This window comes from Stegostoma tigrinum, unplaced genomic scaffold (assembly GCF_030684315.1).
Source record: "Stegostoma tigrinum isolate sSteTig4 unplaced genomic scaffold, sSteTig4.hap1 scaffold_82, whole genome shotgun sequence".
Classification (NCBI taxonomy): domain Eukaryota; kingdom Metazoa; phylum Chordata; class Chondrichthyes; order Orectolobiformes; family Stegostomatidae; genus Stegostoma; species Stegostoma tigrinum.
In genome coordinates, this window is record NW_026728768.1 from 646,975 (window position 1) to 665,080 (window position 18,106).

The following is an 18,106-nucleotide window of genomic DNA, read 5'->3' on the forward strand; positions in this document are numbered from 1 at the left end:
ACACAGAAGCCTCTTCGAGCAACAATTCTTGAATGCCACAATGATGCCACCCGAAGGTTGCAGGAACAGCAACTCATATTCAGCTTGGGAACCCTGCAGCCCAATGGTATCAATGTGGACTTCACCAGCTTCAAAATCTCCCCTTCCCCCACCGCATCCTAAAACCAGCCCAGTTCGTCCCCTCCCCCCACTGCACCACACAACCAGCCCAGATCTCCCCCTCCACCCACTGCATCCCAAAACTAGTCCAGCCTGTCTCTGCCTCCCTAACCTGTTCTTCCTCTCACCCATCACTTCCTCCCACCCCAAGCCGCACCTCCATCTCCTACCTACTAACCTCATGCCACCTCCTTGACCTGTCCGTCTTCCCTAGACTGACCTATCCCCTCCCTACCTCCCCACCTATACTCTCCTCTCCACAAACTATCTTCTTTACTCTCCATCTTCGGTCCGCCTCCCCCCCCTCCCTATTTATTCCAGAACCCTCACCCCATCCCCCTCTCTGATGAAGGGTCGAGGCCCGAAACGTCAGCTTTTGTGCTCCTGAGATGCTGCTGGGCCTGCTGTGTTCATCCAGCCTCACATTTTATTATTCTTGAATGTTGATGGGACGTTGAAATGCAGGTAGATTATGGTGATCACTTGTTGAAAATGGATAGCAGCCAGTAGTTCTCTTTCGTCTCAACTAGTGACCAGTAGGCAACGGTCAAACAGTACCTAACCCAGAGGACACAAGCTCCTCTGAGACATGATGTTAGTTGAGTCTCATGAATAACTACCTGCAGATGGACTATCTGCAGATAAAGCATGGTATTAAATCTCACATATACTGCTCTCAACCGTTTTAATCAAAGTATTTATCACTCGTTGCATAGAAACAGATCACAAAACTGAAATGGCATATGCACAAATGCCAGCATAGAAGTTCTATGCAGTAGCATTTTGTTTAAAGTTGTATTTGTAAAATAAAAGGGTGAAGTATTAACTTTCACAAATCATATTAACATGCTGTAGAAATCTGTGGAAGTGAGAAATTTGTTTTTTGATTCAATACATGTCTGACAAATGACAATTCAAAGAGATCTTTGTTTCAGCTGGAGTGGGTTGTGGAGTCGACCTCATTAGGGGCATTTAAGTGACTATTTGACAGGCATATGGGTGTTAATACAAGATAGGGGTGGAGGTTAGATAGACCTGAGGTTTAGGGTAAAAGTTCAGCACAACATCATGGGCTGAAGGGCCTGTACTGTTCGATGTTCTATGTATCTTATGCTGTATTCAAATAAGTAAAGTCAGTCAGTGACATTCTGTAACTTCCTTTTCCAGGGGTAGGAGTGGAAGAATCAGAGTGTTTCTTTGAAAATTGGCTTGATGTGTCTGTCCAAGGGTCATCTGGAGGAAAAAATACAAGTGTAAGTACTAAATCTATCATTGCTGATACACATGTAAACTGTAGATTTAACTGTACGTAAACTTTGTTTAACAAACTAGCCCACTCAATAAACTGACAAAAATTACACACCAGATGTTTACTGTATTCTCATCATCTCTGTGATGTCTGGTGAGGGTGCAAGTGAGAAGGCTCCCTGCCAATAAGTTTGAGTTAAGGCGAAGTTGCATCATTACTGAAGTTATTTATGCTGTAAATGAAGGAGAACAGTGATGCGTATATCCCATGCATTATGTTCCTGTTATTGAGTGTGTGTTTTTTGTGTGTGTGGAAATATTGATCAACTGGAATTTTTGATTATTCAGCCCATTCCTGGTACCACGGGTACTGTTTAACAAAAGGTTTGCTGTCTTAGTATATTTCTCTATTTAGTCACTGCCACTATTAATGTTAAGTTATAGCGTGGTCTTTGCAGAATCTGCACAAAGAATCAGTCAAGTGGAGAAATGCCTCAAAGAAAAGCTGTGTAATTATTGAGTCATGGATGTTTGTTGCACAGGAGGAGGCCGTGTGGTCTGTCGTTACTGCACTACTCAACAAAGATCTGTCTACGTTGAACTCACAGTACATTGATTTCCTTTTTGATTGTTTGACCCATAGCCCTGGAGCCTACGGCAACAGAAGTGAATATCTAAATACTGCTTAAATATTCGGACACTTTCTGAATCAGCCACACTTTCCGTCAGTGAGTTCATGTCAACTAATGGAAAAAGCAGCTTCCAGTTATCCTTTCTGTGCCCTTCAAAATCTTAAACACCTTTTACCAGGTCCCCTTGTCTGCTCCAATCTTGTCATCGGTCAGATGGGCAGGTCAGTGGCAGATTGATATAGCCTGAAGAAGGAATAAGATAAGAGAGTACTTAATGTGGCAAAGCCTGTCGTGCCCGATGGAGGTCAGCAACGGCAGTCAGCAGTGAAGTCCACTGGCAAGGATGGGCGGGTTTTAGCCCTGCGCAGGGAATACAAACCATCACGGGGGAAGCCTCGTTCAGAGTGTCTGCAAACTCGTGGCTTAGGAAAGGACTGTAATAGAACATAGAACAGAACAGTACAGCACAGAACAGGCCCTTCAGCCCACAATGTTGTGCCGACCATTGATCCTCATGTATGCACCCTCAAATTTCTGTGACCATATGCATGTCCAGCAGTCTCTTAAATGACCCCAATGACCTTGCTTCCACAACTGCTGCTGGCAACGCATTCCATGCTCTCACAACTCTCTGTGTAAAGAACCCGCCTCTGACATCCCCTCTATACTTTCCACCAACCAGCTTAAAACTCTGACCCCTCATGCTAGCCATTTCTGCCCTGGGAAATAGTCTCTGGCTATCAACTCTATCTATGCCTCTCATTATCTTGTATACCTCAATTAGGTCCCCTCTCCTCCTCCTTTTCTCCAATGAAAAGAGACCGAGCTCAGTCAACCTCTCTTCATAAGATAAGCCCTCCAGTCCAGGCAGCATCCTGGTAAATCTCTTCTGAACCCTCTCCAAAGCATCCACATCTTTCCTATAATAGGGTGACCATAACTGGACGCAGTATTCCAAGTGCGGTCTAACCAAAGTTTTATAGAGCTGCAACAAGATCTCATGACTCTTAAACTCAATCCCCCTGTTAATGAAAGCCAAAACACCATATGCTTTCTTAACAACCCTGTCCACTTGGGTGGCCATTTTCAGGGATCTCTGTATCTGCACATCAAGATCCCTCTGTTCCTCCACACTGCCAAGAATCCTATCCTTAATCCTCTACTCATCTTTCAAATTCGATCTTCCAAAATGCATCACCTCGCATTTATCCAGGTTGAACTCCATCTGCCACCTCTCAGCCCATCTCTGCATCCTGTCAATGTCCCGCTGCAGCCTACAACAGCCCTCTACACTGTCAACGACACCTCCGACCTTTGTGTCGTCTGCAAACTTGCTGACCCATCCTTCAATCCCCTCATCCAAGTCATTAATAAAAATTACAAACAGTAGAGGCCCAAGGACAGAGCCCTGTGGAACCCCACTCACCACTGACTTCCAGGCAGAATATTTTCCTTCTACTACCACTCGCTGTCTTCTGTTGGCCAGCCAATTCTGTATCCAAGCAGCTAAGTTCCCCTGTATCCCATTCCTCCTGACCTTCTGAATGAGCCTACCATGGGGAACCTTATCAAATGCCTTGCTGAAGTCCATACACATCACATCGACAGCTCGACCCTCATCAACTTTTCTAGTCACATCCTCAAAAAACTTGATAAGGTTTGTGAGGCATGACCTACCCCTCACAAAGCCGTGTTGACTGTATTTGATCAAGCCATGCTCTTCCAGATGGTCTTAAATCCTATCCTTCAGAATCCTTTCTAACACCTTGCAGACGACAGACGTGAGACTTACTGGTCTGTAATTGCCGGGGATTTCCCTATTTCCTTTCTTGAAGAGAGGAATTACATTTGCCTCTCTCCAGTCCTCAGGTACGACTCCAGTGGAGAGTAATGTTTGACTTTTTAAATTTTTGTTTTTATTCTTCTACTGTTATACTAAGAAGACTGTAGTGCTGAACATTTTAACTTATTCATTTATTTTTATCACATGGAGCATGGAACGGTACAGCACAGTACAGGCCCTTCAGCCCACGATGTTGTGCCGAACTTTTACCCTAATCCTGTGGTCAATCTAACCTCCGCCCCTACCTTATACTATCATCCATGTGCTTGTCTAATAGCCGATGAAATGCCCCTATTGAGGCTGACTCCACTACCCTCTCCGGCATTGCATTCCACTCCCCTACGACTCTGAGTAAAGAAGGATGGATAAATTTTGTACTTCTGCAACTAAAATTGCGTACCAAAGTACTTTGTACCTGAGATGGCACCGTCTAAGGCAACTTTGTACTCTTTTCTTTGTACTCTTGTACCCTGTATTGAATGCATGTGATAATAAAATCTCAATCTAATGCATAGCAGGACACTGGGAAGCTTAGAGGAGAAAAGGGATCCTGGAGTGCTTGTTCATGAATTCCTGAAGGGGTCAGGTCAGGCTAGTAAGGGTTGTTACAAAGACATATGGGACACCTCCCTTTATCAGTTGTGGCATAAATTGTAAGAGTGGGAAGGTCACTTTGGAGTTGTTTAAAAGTTTGGTTAGGCCACAGCTGGAGTCGTGTGTGGCATTTTGGTCACCACCCATTAGGAAGGATGTAATTGCACTGGAGGGAATGAAAAGGATGTTGCATGTGTTGGAGCATTTTAGCTGTGAAGAAAGACTGGAAAAAATCACATTATTTTCTGTGAAGCAGAGAAGGTTTGGTGGGTGAATGGAGGTCCTGACAGAGGCATATAAGATTATGAGAGGTAAAGATGGGTTGAATAGAAAGCATTGTTCCCCTTAGTTAAAGCATCAATAACAATAGGGCATAATTTTCAAGAGAAAGACGGGAATATTTTAGAGGTTTGAGGAAAATCGTTTTCATCCAGAGTGTGGTGAAGGTCTGGAGCGCATTGCCTGGGCGGGAAGTTGAAACAGGAAACCTCACAACCTTTGAAAAGTACTTGGATGAGCAGTTGACATGTCGTAATATTTAAGAGAATGGTCTAGTGTGTAAAAATGGGACTAGTATATGTTGCAGTGTATTTTTAGAGGTACAGCCTTAGTGGGCCATAGGAGCTCTTCTGTACGATATGATTCCATGACAACCCCCAGCCCAGGCAGCTGTTTTTTTCAGTCATCTCCAGGATTACACCCTTCGTAGTGTGATCCCTTGCGTTGTTCGCCCTCCCAAGTTCATTAGCTCACACTTTTCCTGGTTGAGTTCAATTGCTGTGCTCAGCTGACCAGTCTGTTGATCTCCTCCTGAAGTTTATTCTTCCTGTCTGTCAACCAATTTTGGATTCAGTGTGCCACTTTGCCTTTGATCCCATGGCTGTTATTTACATGGCCATTCCATCGATATCCTCCTCACTAAATTAGCCATTCGCTAGCGATACAGTCATACATCCTGTGTTTAAGCCCAAATGATGAATTAACTTGACAAATTTCAAGGGTCCTTGTGGAAAGCCCTGCACAACCCGACTCAAAGCAAACATCCTGCCAAATAGATATCCCTCTACCATCAATCACCCTGTGCTCTCTGCCTCAGCCAGTTTTGGCTCCAGTGTGCCTCTTTGCCTTTGATCCCATGGCTGTTGTTTTCTTGCTCAATCTGCCAAGGGGGACTTTACTAAGCCCACATCAAATGCATAATGTGACCTCATCTTAACAAATCCATAGTGTTTATCCCTGATTATTTCTTGCAAGTACATTCTACCCCTAAGAATGCCTCTTTATAGCTTCACCAGTGCTGAGATTATTCTGACTGGCCTTTAATTTCCTGGTCTGTTCCTCTCTCCGTTTGTTAATAGTGGGACAATGTTAATAGTGTTTCATTACTTCACGTGTGATTGACAAGGCTTTGAAAATTGCTGCCAGGGGCCCAGATATCTCCTCCCTCACTTCCCCCGCTAGCTGGTATACATTTCAGTTCGCCCTGTAGATGTATCCACTTTTAAAGTTGCTCAACCAGCTGCATCTCCCTGTCTCTTAACCTCTGATGCTCCGAGGTCCTTTGCCCTGATATCTTACTTGCAGTGTCCTTTTCCATTGTAAAGATTGACACAAAATATTCATTGAGGACGGTGCCGATGTTTTCCAGGTCCACACAAAGATTACCTCTGTGAAATGAACGAGGAGATATTAGAGAGGTTTGAGATTTACAATCAAGAAAGAAATTGACAAAATGACCTCCTTGGAGAATCATACAACATCCATTGTCCATTGTTGTAAACAAACAGAAGTTTTTGTTTCCACAGTTGTTTGCAAATAGCCAATCAAGATCATAAAATAATGTTTTAAGATAATTTACAAAGCAAGGCAATTGAGGAAGATGTATTGGATGTATTGAACTCTCAACTACCTCCCTTAAGTTTGGGAATGTCAGTATTTTTCTTCTGGATAACTTTTGCAGATATCTTCAAACAAGTAGCTGAACCCACAGATTTATGTGACCAACGAAGCCTGAGCCTTTTGCTTCACGATGCAGTCCAGATCCCTCGGCAGCTGGGTGAGGTAGCTTCATTTGGAGGCAGCACCATTGAACCAAGTGTCCGCAGTTGCTTCCAACATCTAAGTGTGCTCTGCACCAATTCATAATGTCAAGCGGGTCTACTTGCCAGTATGAATTTTGAGCTCATTTTCGTTTTGTTCACCTGCACATCTGCCAGTGTGGTATATCGTATCCATTGCACCCGGTGTGGCCTCCGCTACATTGGGGAAACCAAGCAGAGGCTTGGGAACCACTTTGCAGAACACCTCCGCTTGGTTCGCAACAAACAACTGCACCTCCCAGTCGCGAACCATTTCAACTCCCCCTCTCATTCCTCAGACGACATGTCCATCATGGGCCTCCTGCAGTGCCACAATGATGCCACCCGAAGGTTGCTGGAACAGCAACTCATATTCCGCTTGGAAACCCTGCAGCCCAATGGTATCAATGTGGACTTCACAAGCTTCAAAATCTCCCCTTCCCCCACTGCATCCCAAAACCAGCCCAGTTCTTCCCCTCCCCCAACTGCATCTCAAAACCAGCCCAGCCTGTTTCTGCTTCCCTAACTTGTTCTTCCTCCCACCCTTCCCGTCCTCCCATCTCAAGCTGCACCTCCTTTTCCTACCTACTAACCTCATCCCACCTCCTTGACCAGTCTGTCTTCCCTGGACTGACCTATCCCCTCCCTACCTCCCCACCTGTACACTCCTGTCTACCTATCTTCTTTTTTATCCATCTTCGGTCCGCCTCCCCCTCTCTCCTTATTTATTCCAGTTCCCTCTCCCCATGCCCCTCTCTGATGAAGGGTCTAGGCCCGAAATGTCAGCTTTTGTGCTCCTGAGATGCTGCTTGGCCTGCTGTGTTCATCCAGCTCCACACTTTGTTATCTTGCACTATTGATATGGACTGGTTTGTCACTAGAATTTATGACCCAGGCAAAGTGTGTCACGACTTCAGTTGATCTGAGCTCTTATCAGCAGATGGAGCCTCTAGTTAATGCCTCTTCTGAATGCTGGCATCTCCGACAATCCAAATTCCTCAGTACTTCATTGAAGTATTACCCTAAAAATTATGCTTAAATATAAATTACAGCTTGAAGCCATAGCCTTCTAATTTATTGTTGAGAGCTCTACTAGTTTATGACAGAACTAGAACAGACCTGGAATGGATACGGGATGGTTTTCTTGAGCAATATGTTGAGGAACCAACTGGAAAGCAGTGCATCTAAGACTGGGTGCTGTGTAATGAGAAGGGAATCATTGCCAATCTAGCTGTGCAAGATTTCTTCGAGATGAGTGGCCGCAACATGATAGAATTTTTTCAATCAAGATGGAGAGTGTGAGAGTTGATTTGGAGACCAGGGTGCTGCATCTTAATAATGAAAGCTGAAGATATGAGGCATGAAATTAGCCTTGATAGATCACAAAGAGTTGCTTAAAGGGATGACAGTGGATAGGCAATGGCAAACATTTAAGGAGCACGTGGGCAGACTGCAACAACTGTTTATTCCTGTCTGGCATGAAAGCAAAATGGGTAAGAGGACCAATCCATGACTTAACAAAGGCAATTAGCGATAGTATCTGATCCATGGAAACAACATTTGAGGATTGGCAGCATAGTAGAATTTAGCAAAGAAGGACCAAGGGATTGATTAAGAAGGGATAAATGCAGTAAAGTAAGCATACAGGGAACATAAAGACTGACACAGCGTTTCTATAGATACGTGAAGAGAAAGAGACTGGTAAAGACAAATGTTAGGAAGGGGGTTGACCAGTCAAGGGAAGACAGACAGGTCAAGGAGGCAGGGCTGACGCTGGTAGGTAGGAGGTGGGGTGGGGTTAGGGTGTAACCCTAACCCGAACTCTCACCCTAATCTCCACCCCACCTCCTACCTACCAGCATCATCCCCTCCTCCTTGACCTGTCTGTCTTCCCTTGACTGACGAACCTCCATCATAACTCCCCAACAACACTCACCTTTACTGGCTCCAGCGCTGCCTCTTTGATCTGTCTCCACCTATCTTCTCCTCTATCCATCTTCTATCCACCTCCCCTTCTCTCTTTATTTATTTCAGAATCCCCTTCCCCTCCCCCATTTCTGAAAAAGGGCCCAAACCCGAAACGTCATCTTTCCTGCTCCTCTGATACCGCTCGGCCAGCTGTGTTCATCTGGCTTCACACCTTGTTATCTCAGATTCTCGAGCATTGGCAGTTCCTCCCATCTCTGAAATGGTCTGTTGGCCTTCGTTCCGAGAGGTTTCGAGTACAGAAGCCGGAATGTGGTGTTGCAGTTACGCAGCACCTTGGTGAAGCCGCACCTAAAATAGTGTGTGCAGTTTTGTGCTTCTTTTCTGCGGAAGGATGCTGTTGCTGTCATAGTTTATCAGTGCAGCGCATGTTTATCAGCCTGTTTCCGGGAATGGCAGGTCTGATGTATGATCAGAGATTGACTCGGTTAAGATTGTTTTCGCTGGAATTCAAATGAATGAGGTGACTTATAAAATTCGAACAGGACTGGACAGGATAGGTGCATCTATCCTGCGTGCAGTTCTGGTCGCCCCATGACAGGCCTTTGTTAAGTCATGGATTGGTCCTCTTACCCATTTTGCTTTCATGCCAGACAGGAATAAACAGTTGTTGCAGTCTGCCCACGTGCTCCTTAAATGTTTGCCATTGCCTATCCACTGTCATCCCTTTAATCCAGTGGTGGGTGTGTCCAGAACCAGGGGTCACAGTATGAGGATTCAGGATAGACGATTTCGGAGGTATTTCTTCACCCAAAGAATGGTGAGTCCGTGGAAATCATTACCAAAGCAAGCAGTTCATGTCAAAACATTGAACGTATTCAAGATATGGCTAGATATAACACTTGGGGTGAATGGGATCAAGAGTTATGGAGAGAAAGCAGGATTAGGCTGTTGAGTTGGATGATCAGTCATGATCATGAAGAATGGTGGAGCAGGCTGAAAGAGCCATTTGGCCTCCTCCCTGCTCCTAGCTTCCATGTTTACAATAGTCACTCTCTGAAATGCAAATCTTGAGCAATTGTGCAACTTTGAACTGGGTGCTGGTAGTTTGGTCAGTAACGAAGTTAGGTAAGGCTCAGCAGGACAGTGCTCATTGTTGTTTCTAACATTTTCACCGTGTAGGACTTAGTCCTTGCTCTGCTTCAAGCGAAGAAGTGAGCTAATTGGAGATATCTACAACTTGTTAAGGTTCCAAAGGTTTAAAGTGATGTGGGGATGTGTGGTATTGTTCATAAAGTACATCATGAAGATAAATAAGATAAAAGATAAAAGAATGACGAGAGTAAGATGAGGGCCAATCAAGGACAGTAGTGGGAAGTTGTGTGTGGAGTCAGAGGAGATAGGGGAAGCACTAATTGAATATTTTTTGACAGTATTCACTCTGGAAAACGACAATGTTGTCGAGGAGAATACTGAGATACAGGCTACTCGACTAGCGTTTTGTACAGTCACGGGATTTATAGGGATTGACTTCCGGAGCCATGATGTCATGCTCCAACTGTACAAAATGCTAGTGCGGCCTCATTTGGAATATTGCGTGCAGTTCTGGTCGCCCCATGACAGGAAAGATGTTGAAGCATTGGAAAAGGTGCAGAGGAGATTTACCAGGATGCCGCCTGGTCTGGAGCACAGGCCCTATGAAGAAAGGCTGAGAGACTTGGGTTTGTTCTCATTAGAGAAAAGGGGGGATTTAATAGAGACATATAAGATGATCAGAAAATTAGATATTGTGGACAGTGAGAGTCTTTTTCAGAGGATGATGATTTCAGCTTGTACAAGGGGGCATAGCTACAAATTGAGGGGTGATAGATTTAAGACAGATGCCAGAGGCAGGTTCTTTACTCAGAGAGTGCTATGGGCGTGGAATGCCCCGCATGCCAAAGTAGTTAACTCAGCCACATTAGGGGCATTTCAACAGTCCTTGGATAAGCATATGGATAATGATGGGATCGTGTCAGGGGAGGGGCTTAGATTAGTTCACAGGTCGGCGCAGCGTCGAGGGCCGAAGGGCCTGTTCTGTGCTGTATTGTTCTATGTTCTATGTTCTATAATGGATATCACAAGTAGATGACTGATGTGTATAGTGTGCATTGTCAAATGGTTCAAATTTTAGAACTGAAAAGTGCCTGGTCTACCTCAAATTGCCATGGAAAACCAAAGCTTCTCAAAAGTTTGAGCTTAAGCAAGTAATTCATGCTCCTGCTGTATAGTGGTTATGTGAATGGTATTTTCCCCTAGCAGGATGCTGTTGTCAGTCCAAAAATAATTCTCATTGCATTGACCAACATTGTCTATGAAATTTGCAGCCAGTATTATGCCAGACATATAGGTCATATGTGATCATGATTGGCCGACTGAAAACTGCTTGTTTGTAATGAGCAGAGCACACCGCACCGGCACGTGTGAGATACTTTCTCTTTTCCACAACCAAGGACCCCAACATGGTTCGCAGAACTTTCACTTTGATCCATTTCACAAAATTCGGCCCTCATCCATTCCACCTATCCCAGAATCATAAATTCTCCTTATTCTCAGCTTATCCCTCCATCAACCTCTGCGTTCAGCAGATTATCTTCCAGCATCTTCACCAGTATCCCCTTTCAGCATTCCAAAGTGACCATTCCCTCTGTAGTCCACTCCTCAGTCACCAAGCAAGGTCCCAAATACACTTGTAAAGTGAAACAGCGATTTACCCGTACTTCATCTGTTCAAACATACAGGTATATTCAATTTTTCCAGTGTTTTCTCTGCAAAGGGGAAATGATACATTGATTAGGTGATTATCCTGCGGTACACCCTCATTCAGCCCACAAGCATGACCTGAGTTCCTGTTCCTTGCTGTTTTCATTTTCTATTTTGCTCCCACTTGGACCTTGGCTGTTCATCCTTCCCCTGAAGAATTTCATGCAATTTCATGAATATTCACTACATTCTCCAAATTCCCAAAGCTACCTCAACCACACTTCCACACATATTGTTTCTTGTAAGGTCTCCCTTCCATCTTCCCTGATTCTTGGCCTCTATCACATCTGTCCTGACAAACAAACAAGCCTTCACTTGCAGAAGTCCAAAGTGAAACACCTGCTGTTAGCAGGGGCTGTTCAGTCATGACCAGTTTAAGATAAACAGTTGAACTTTTAACGGGGCTCATTTGCACCTGCTAGAAGTGACATACATTGACACTCAATGACCTGTTCTCTGTAAACAGAAATGTTTTAAAACTTCCACCTTCTTTGAATTAGCCAGAAGATTGTACAGCCTGTATTCCCTGTTCCTTTCTCCTTATTGGCACAGAGGCTCAATGGTTAGCACTGCTGCCTGTCAGGGACCCAGGTTCAATTCCATTCTCGGGGAACTGTCTGTCTGGAGGTTGCACATTCTCTCTGTGCCTGTGTGGGTTTCCACGAGGTTCTGCGTGAGTTTACAACAGGTCTCTGATTCCGTCCCACAGCCTAAAGATGTGTGTATTCGGTGGATTAGCCATGAGAAATGTAGGGTTACAGGGCTAAAGCAAGGGGGTGAGTCTGGGTGACGTGCTCTTTGGAGGGTCGGTGTGGACGTCTTGGGCCAAATGGCCTGTTTCCACACCGTCAGGGATTCTATTGACAGCTCGACCATTCAGAGTGGACTTGTCAACCACACGACATGTTTTTCTTCTCGTATAAATTATTCCAATTGTTTGAAATATCATGTTCTTGCGTTTGTTCCATTGGGTGTAAGACAAAAATGCTTTGGTAATAAAAGTCTCTCTGAAATGAAAGACACAAATGTAAGGTATTTCCGGCTGGTAGACAGGAGGTCGGAAAACTCCCAAAAATTCTCAAGGGAATGCTTGTGATGAGGTGGAGGGTAGAAGAAATTATGTTATGAAACATTATTTTCTGCAAAAGCTTGGTAACACAATGGTAATTTTTTTAAAAAAAATCAAAGGTTGTGTCCAGAAGAGGTGTGAATAGCTACATAGGCATCTGAATGCAAAAAGGGATACAGGAGCAAGATCGAAGCGTAGATTCTGATCTAAATTGGTTGAACTTAATATTGGACCAGAAGGCTAGAAAGTGACAAGACAGATGATGAAGTCTTGTTCCTCAAACTTGTATTAAGGTTGTTGACTAATTGATTGATTTATTGTCACGTGTACCAAAGTAGAGTGAAAATCTTTATTTATGAGTGGTACAGGCAGATCATAGTAAGCGAAGGATATGCAGATGAAAATGACAGAGGCATGCAGGTTACATTGAACAGAGCATGCGCTCAGTGAGATCAATGTTAGCAAGATCAGCGTTATTTCAGGCTAGAGAGTCTATTTATCAGTCTGATAACAACTGGGAAGAAGCTGTTCCTAAAACTGTTGGTGTGTGTGTGTTCAGGCTTCTGTACCTGGTGCCTGATGGAAGAGGATGTAGGAGATCATTACGTAGGTGCGATGGGTCTTTGGTGATGCTGGCTACCTTTCCGCAGCAGTGAGCCATGTAAATGGAGTCCTTGGATGAGAGGTTGGCTTCCGTGATGATCTGGGCTGTGCACACCCGCTTCTGTAGTTTCTAACAGTCCTGGGCAGAATAGTTGCCATACCAGGCCATTATACACTTGGACAATGTGCTTTTAATGGTGCATCTGTAGAAATTGGCCAGGCCAAATTTCCTGAGCCGCCTGAGGAAGGAGAGGCATTGTTGTGCCGCCTTGACCAACGTATTTTCGTGGAAAGTCCAGGACGCGTTGTTGATTATCGTCATACCGGGGAAAATGACACGCTCCACCCTCTCAACCTCAGTTCCATTGATATACATCAGGGCGTGTTCTCCTCCTGTCTTTTGAAATCAGTGATCAGTTCTTTAGTTTTGCCGACATCGAGAGAGAGGTTGTTCTCTGCACCACGTCACCAAACCCTTTGCCTCCCTTCTGTATTTTATTCATTGTTAGATATCCATCCCACTGCAGTGGTGTCGTCAGTTAACTTGCAGGTGGCGTTAATTTGGAATTTGGCAACACAGTCATGGGTGCACAAGGAGTGCAGTCGGGGGCTGAGAAAACATTCTTCGAGGGCACTAGTGTTATTGTGGAGGAGGGGCAGTTACCTATCTTCACTGTGGTTTTGGGTCAGAAAGTTGAGGATCCAGTAGCAGAGGGCAGAGCAGAGACCTCGGTCATAGAGTTTTGAGATCAGTCTAGAGGGGATAATAGTGTTGAAGGTGGAGCTGCAGTCAATGAGCAGAATTCCTACATAGCTCATTGTGCACATTGCTGCCAACAACATCGGTAGAAAGAGGGTTCACTGAATCCCTACAGTGTAGAAACATTCAGCCCAACAGGTCCACACCTACCCCTGCAAGGCTAACAAACCTGGTAGCTATGGACAATTTAGTGTGGTCAATCCACCTAATTTGCACATCTTTGGACTGTGGTAGGAAACTGGAGCACCGAGCGAAAACCCTCACAGACATGGGGAGAATGTGTAAACGAAGAGTCACCCAAGGGTGGAATTGAGCCCAGGTCCCTGGTACTGTGAGGCAGTAGTGCCAACCACTGCACCACCTTGTTGCCCTTGAGACTTTCTCCAAGGCTACCCTTGTGTCTTAAGGGACTCTTTTCCCCCCATTCTCACTAACACATTTATTATGTCGTACAATCCCGTAGCAGCAATATCTTTTAGAGTGTGGGAAGAAATGGGAGTAACTGGAGGAAACTCAAACAGTCATGGGGAGAATGTGCAAACTCCACACAGACAGTTGTCCACAACTGGAATCGATCCTGGGGCCCTGTCACTGTAAGGCAGTGGTGCTAACCACTCAGCCACTGTGCTGTGGCATTTAGGTCCTGCAAAATGAGTACAAGAACTAGAATGATGAATATTCAACCTTTCGCACAAAAAGTTGGTCAGAGCTAGGACCCATACTAATCACTGTAACACTGTTTCTGAGACAACAAGGTGGAGAGCTGGATGGACACAGCAGGACAAGCAGCATCAGAGGAGTAGGAAAGCTGATGTTTCTGAAGAAGGGTCTAGGCCCGAAACGTCAGCTTTCCTACTCCTCTGATGCTGCTTGGCCTGCTGTGTTCATCCAGTTGTACACCTCGTTAACTCCGATTCTCCAGCATGTGCAGTTCCTGCTATCTCTCCAGAACACTGTTTTTGTTTTGTTCACAGTAGTGACAGAACACAGTTTGAGAGAAAATAATGCAGCCATATACACAACATTGATGAAAGATACTTTCTCATTTCCAAATGTTAAGGAAAGCGTTGTATGAAAATTATATTCTGTCACAGAATTTGGACACACTCTGGTTTCATCCTGTGTTAGCTAAAACGTATGCCATGTTTTTCAACCTTTGATTTCTCAGCATTTCTTCTTCTTTTGGAATGTAGTGCTGGAGGGAAACCATAATCCCAGATTGTAAGTGCTTTGAGCTTCAACATTGTCTGAGAACCCCCTCACTGTCTCTGAATACCCAAACTGATCAATAATAATCATCCTAATTGTCTGTCTTGACCTTACTGCAGCATTGCTTATTGTGTCACTGGCGGGTGACAGATCACATTGACATTTCACATCATGAAAGTAGCTGCATGAATATTTGTATTCTTGGTTCTACATTAGTGAGTTTTTGTTGCAATGTTTTGGTCTGGAAGTAAGAGGCATCTCAAAGAATGTGCTATCTGTGCTTTTGTGGAATCTGCTTTTGTGCTTTGACTTTGGGTTAAGCAATGTAACATGTCCTTGCTGATTTTCCATATTTAATTCAATTAGAATTTCATTGACTCTAGGTTTTACTCTTGAAATATGATCAATGAGCAGAAGGCTATTCAGTCCATTGAGTCTGCCACTCAATGAGATCATAAAATACTGATATTCATCGATACCACTTTCCTGCCGTTTCCCTATAGCGTTTGATTCTCATACTGTTAAAAATACTCCAGTCTGAGCGTCTTAACTTTTGTACATCCCTCTGCAGGCAGTCTGGCAGTCTCATCACTTGTCTTCCATACCTATTTTTGTGTTTTCTGTAAGCTCGGTAATAGTACATTCACTTTCATCACTATGTCATTAATATTTATTCGCAACAAGAATGGCCGTGGCATTGATCCGTATGGCAGTTCACTGTTTACAGCTTGCCGACCTGGAAATGACTCCCCCTGTACCAAATGTCTGTTCTCTATTATTTGGTCAATCCCCTATCCATGCTAATATATTTCCCCAAAACTATGTGGTCTTATTAAAAGTCTTATCTGCTTGAAGTGTGATTATTTTTACAAATACCTTTTTGAATGTTACACCCTTTTATTTGTACTACTTGTAATCTCCTCATGGAATTCTTATAAATCTGTCATGCACAATTTCCTGTTTATCAAGCCGTAGTGACTGTGATTGTATTATGTATTTTAAGTGCTCTGCAATTACATCTTTTCTGATAGGCTGTTGCATTTTCCAATAACAGACATTAAGCTAACTGGCCAGTAGTTATCTTTTTTGTCTCCTTTCCTTTCTAAAATAAAGGTACTAGTCATAGAATCCCTGCAGCATGAGAGCAGGCCACTTGGCCCATTGTGTCCAAACTGACTCTCGGAAGAGCATGGCACCCAGATTCAACCAGCTGCCCAGCCCCTGCAACCTTGCATTTCCCATGGCTAACCCACCTAATCTGTGCATGTTTGGATTGTGGGAAGAGACCAGAGCAGCTGGAAGAAACCCACACAGACACGGGGATAAGGTGCAGATTCCTCACAGAAAGTCACCTGTGGATGGGATTGAATCCAGGTCCCTGCCACTGTGAAACAGCATGCTACCCACTGAGCCACCATACTGCCCTGTGGGGCACTGGGACTTTTTGAAAAGCCAAGGATACTGGAGAGATTGTGATCAGTGCATCAACTATCACTATAGCTATTACTTTTAATATCCTAGGATGCAGCACTTCGGGCCCAGGGGACCTAATGGTCTTTAACCCAGTTAGTTTCCCTCATATCTTTTCTTTAGGGATAGTTGTTGTTTTATATCCTGTCCTATCATTTGCCCTTTGATTATGCAGGAATTTTGGAACACTGTCAGTGTCTTTTACTGTGACTGTATTCATTTGTGGGACATGTGTGTCACTGCCTGGCCAGTATTTCTTGCCCATCCTGAGTTGCCTCTTGAGAAGGTGATGGTGAGCTGCCTTCTTGAACCACTGCATTCTTCCTGCTGTGGGTTGACCCACAGCGCTATTAGGGAGGGAATTCCGGGATTTTGAGGGGAAGGAATGGCAATGTATTTCCAAGTCAAGATGGTGAGGGACTTGTCTGCTGCCCTTGTCCTTCTGGATGGAAGTGGTCTTGGGTTTAGAAGGTGCTGTCTGAGGAGCGTTGGTGAATTTCTGCAGTGCATCTTGTAGTTAGTACCCACCGCTGCTACTGAGCATTGCAGATGGAGGGAGTGGATACTTGTAGATGTTGTACTGGCTGCTTTGTCCTGGATGGTGTCAAGCTTCTTGAGTGTTGTTGGAGCTGCACTCATCCAGGCAAGTGGGGGAGTGTTCCATCGCACTCCTGACTTGTGCCTTTTAGATGGCGGACAGGCTTTGAGGAGTCAGGGGGTGAGTTATTTGATGTGATATTCCCAGCATCTGGCCTCCTCATGTGGCCACTATCTTAATGTGATGACCAGTTGAGTTTCTGGTCAATGGTAACGCCCAGCTGAGAGTGAGGGATTCATTGATGGTAACACTATTGAATGTCAAGAGATGGTCAGAGCCTGGCATTTGTGTGGCGCAAATGTCACTTGGTACTTGTCAACCCAAGCCTGGATATTGTCCGGATCTTGTTGCACGTGAACTTGGACTGCTTCAGTGTCTGAGAAGTCAAATGGTGCTGAACATTGTGCAAACATCAGCGAACATCCCCACTTCTGACCTTATGATGGCGGGAAGGTCATTGATGAAGTAGCCGAAGATGGTTGGGCCGAGGACACTACCCTGAGGAACTCCTGCAGAGATCTTCTGGAGCTGAAATGATTGACTGCCAGCAACCACAACCACCTTCCCATGTGTCAGGTATAACTCCAACCACCGGTGAGTTTGCCTGTGAAACCCATTGATTCCCATTTTGCTAGGGCACCTTGATGCCACACTCGGTCAGATGCAGCCTTGATGTGAAGGGTTGTCGCTCTCACTTCAGCTCTGGAATTCAGCTCTTTTGTCCACGTTTGAACCAAGGCTGTGATGGGGTCAGGAGCTGAGTGGCCACGGCAGAACCCAAACTGGGCGTAACTGAGGAGGTTATTTCTGAGCAGGTGCTGCCTGATAGCACTGTTGATGACACCTTCCATCACTTTACTGATGATTGAGAGTCGACTAATGGAGCAGTAATTGGCTGGCCTGGTTTTGTCCTGCTTTTTCTGTACAGGACATACTTGGGCAATTTTCTACATTGTCGGGTAGATACCAGTGTTGAAACAAACTAGAACAGCTTGGCTCGGGCAGCAGCAAGTTCTGGAGCACAAATCTTCAGTACTGTTGCTGGAATGTTGCCAGGGCCCATAGCCTTTGCGGTATCCAGTGTCGCTAACCGTTTCTTGATATCACATGGAGTG

At 44.7% G+C, this 18,106-nt stretch overlaps 1 long non-coding RNA gene across 2 annotated transcripts in view; it reads left to right on the plus strand.

The window, feature by feature from the left end:
- Positions 1–1,326: 1,326 nt before the first annotated feature.
- LOC132209296 (uncharacterized) overlaps positions 1,327–18,106 on the plus strand; it is a 38,136-nt gene continuing 21,356 nt past the window's right edge. For both annotated transcript variants that reach the window (XR_009445397.1, XR_009445396.1), the window contains exon 1: positions 1,327–1,412. This is a non-coding gene — a long non-coding RNA (uncharacterized LOC132209296). The remainder of the gene's footprint in view (positions 1,413–18,106) is intronic.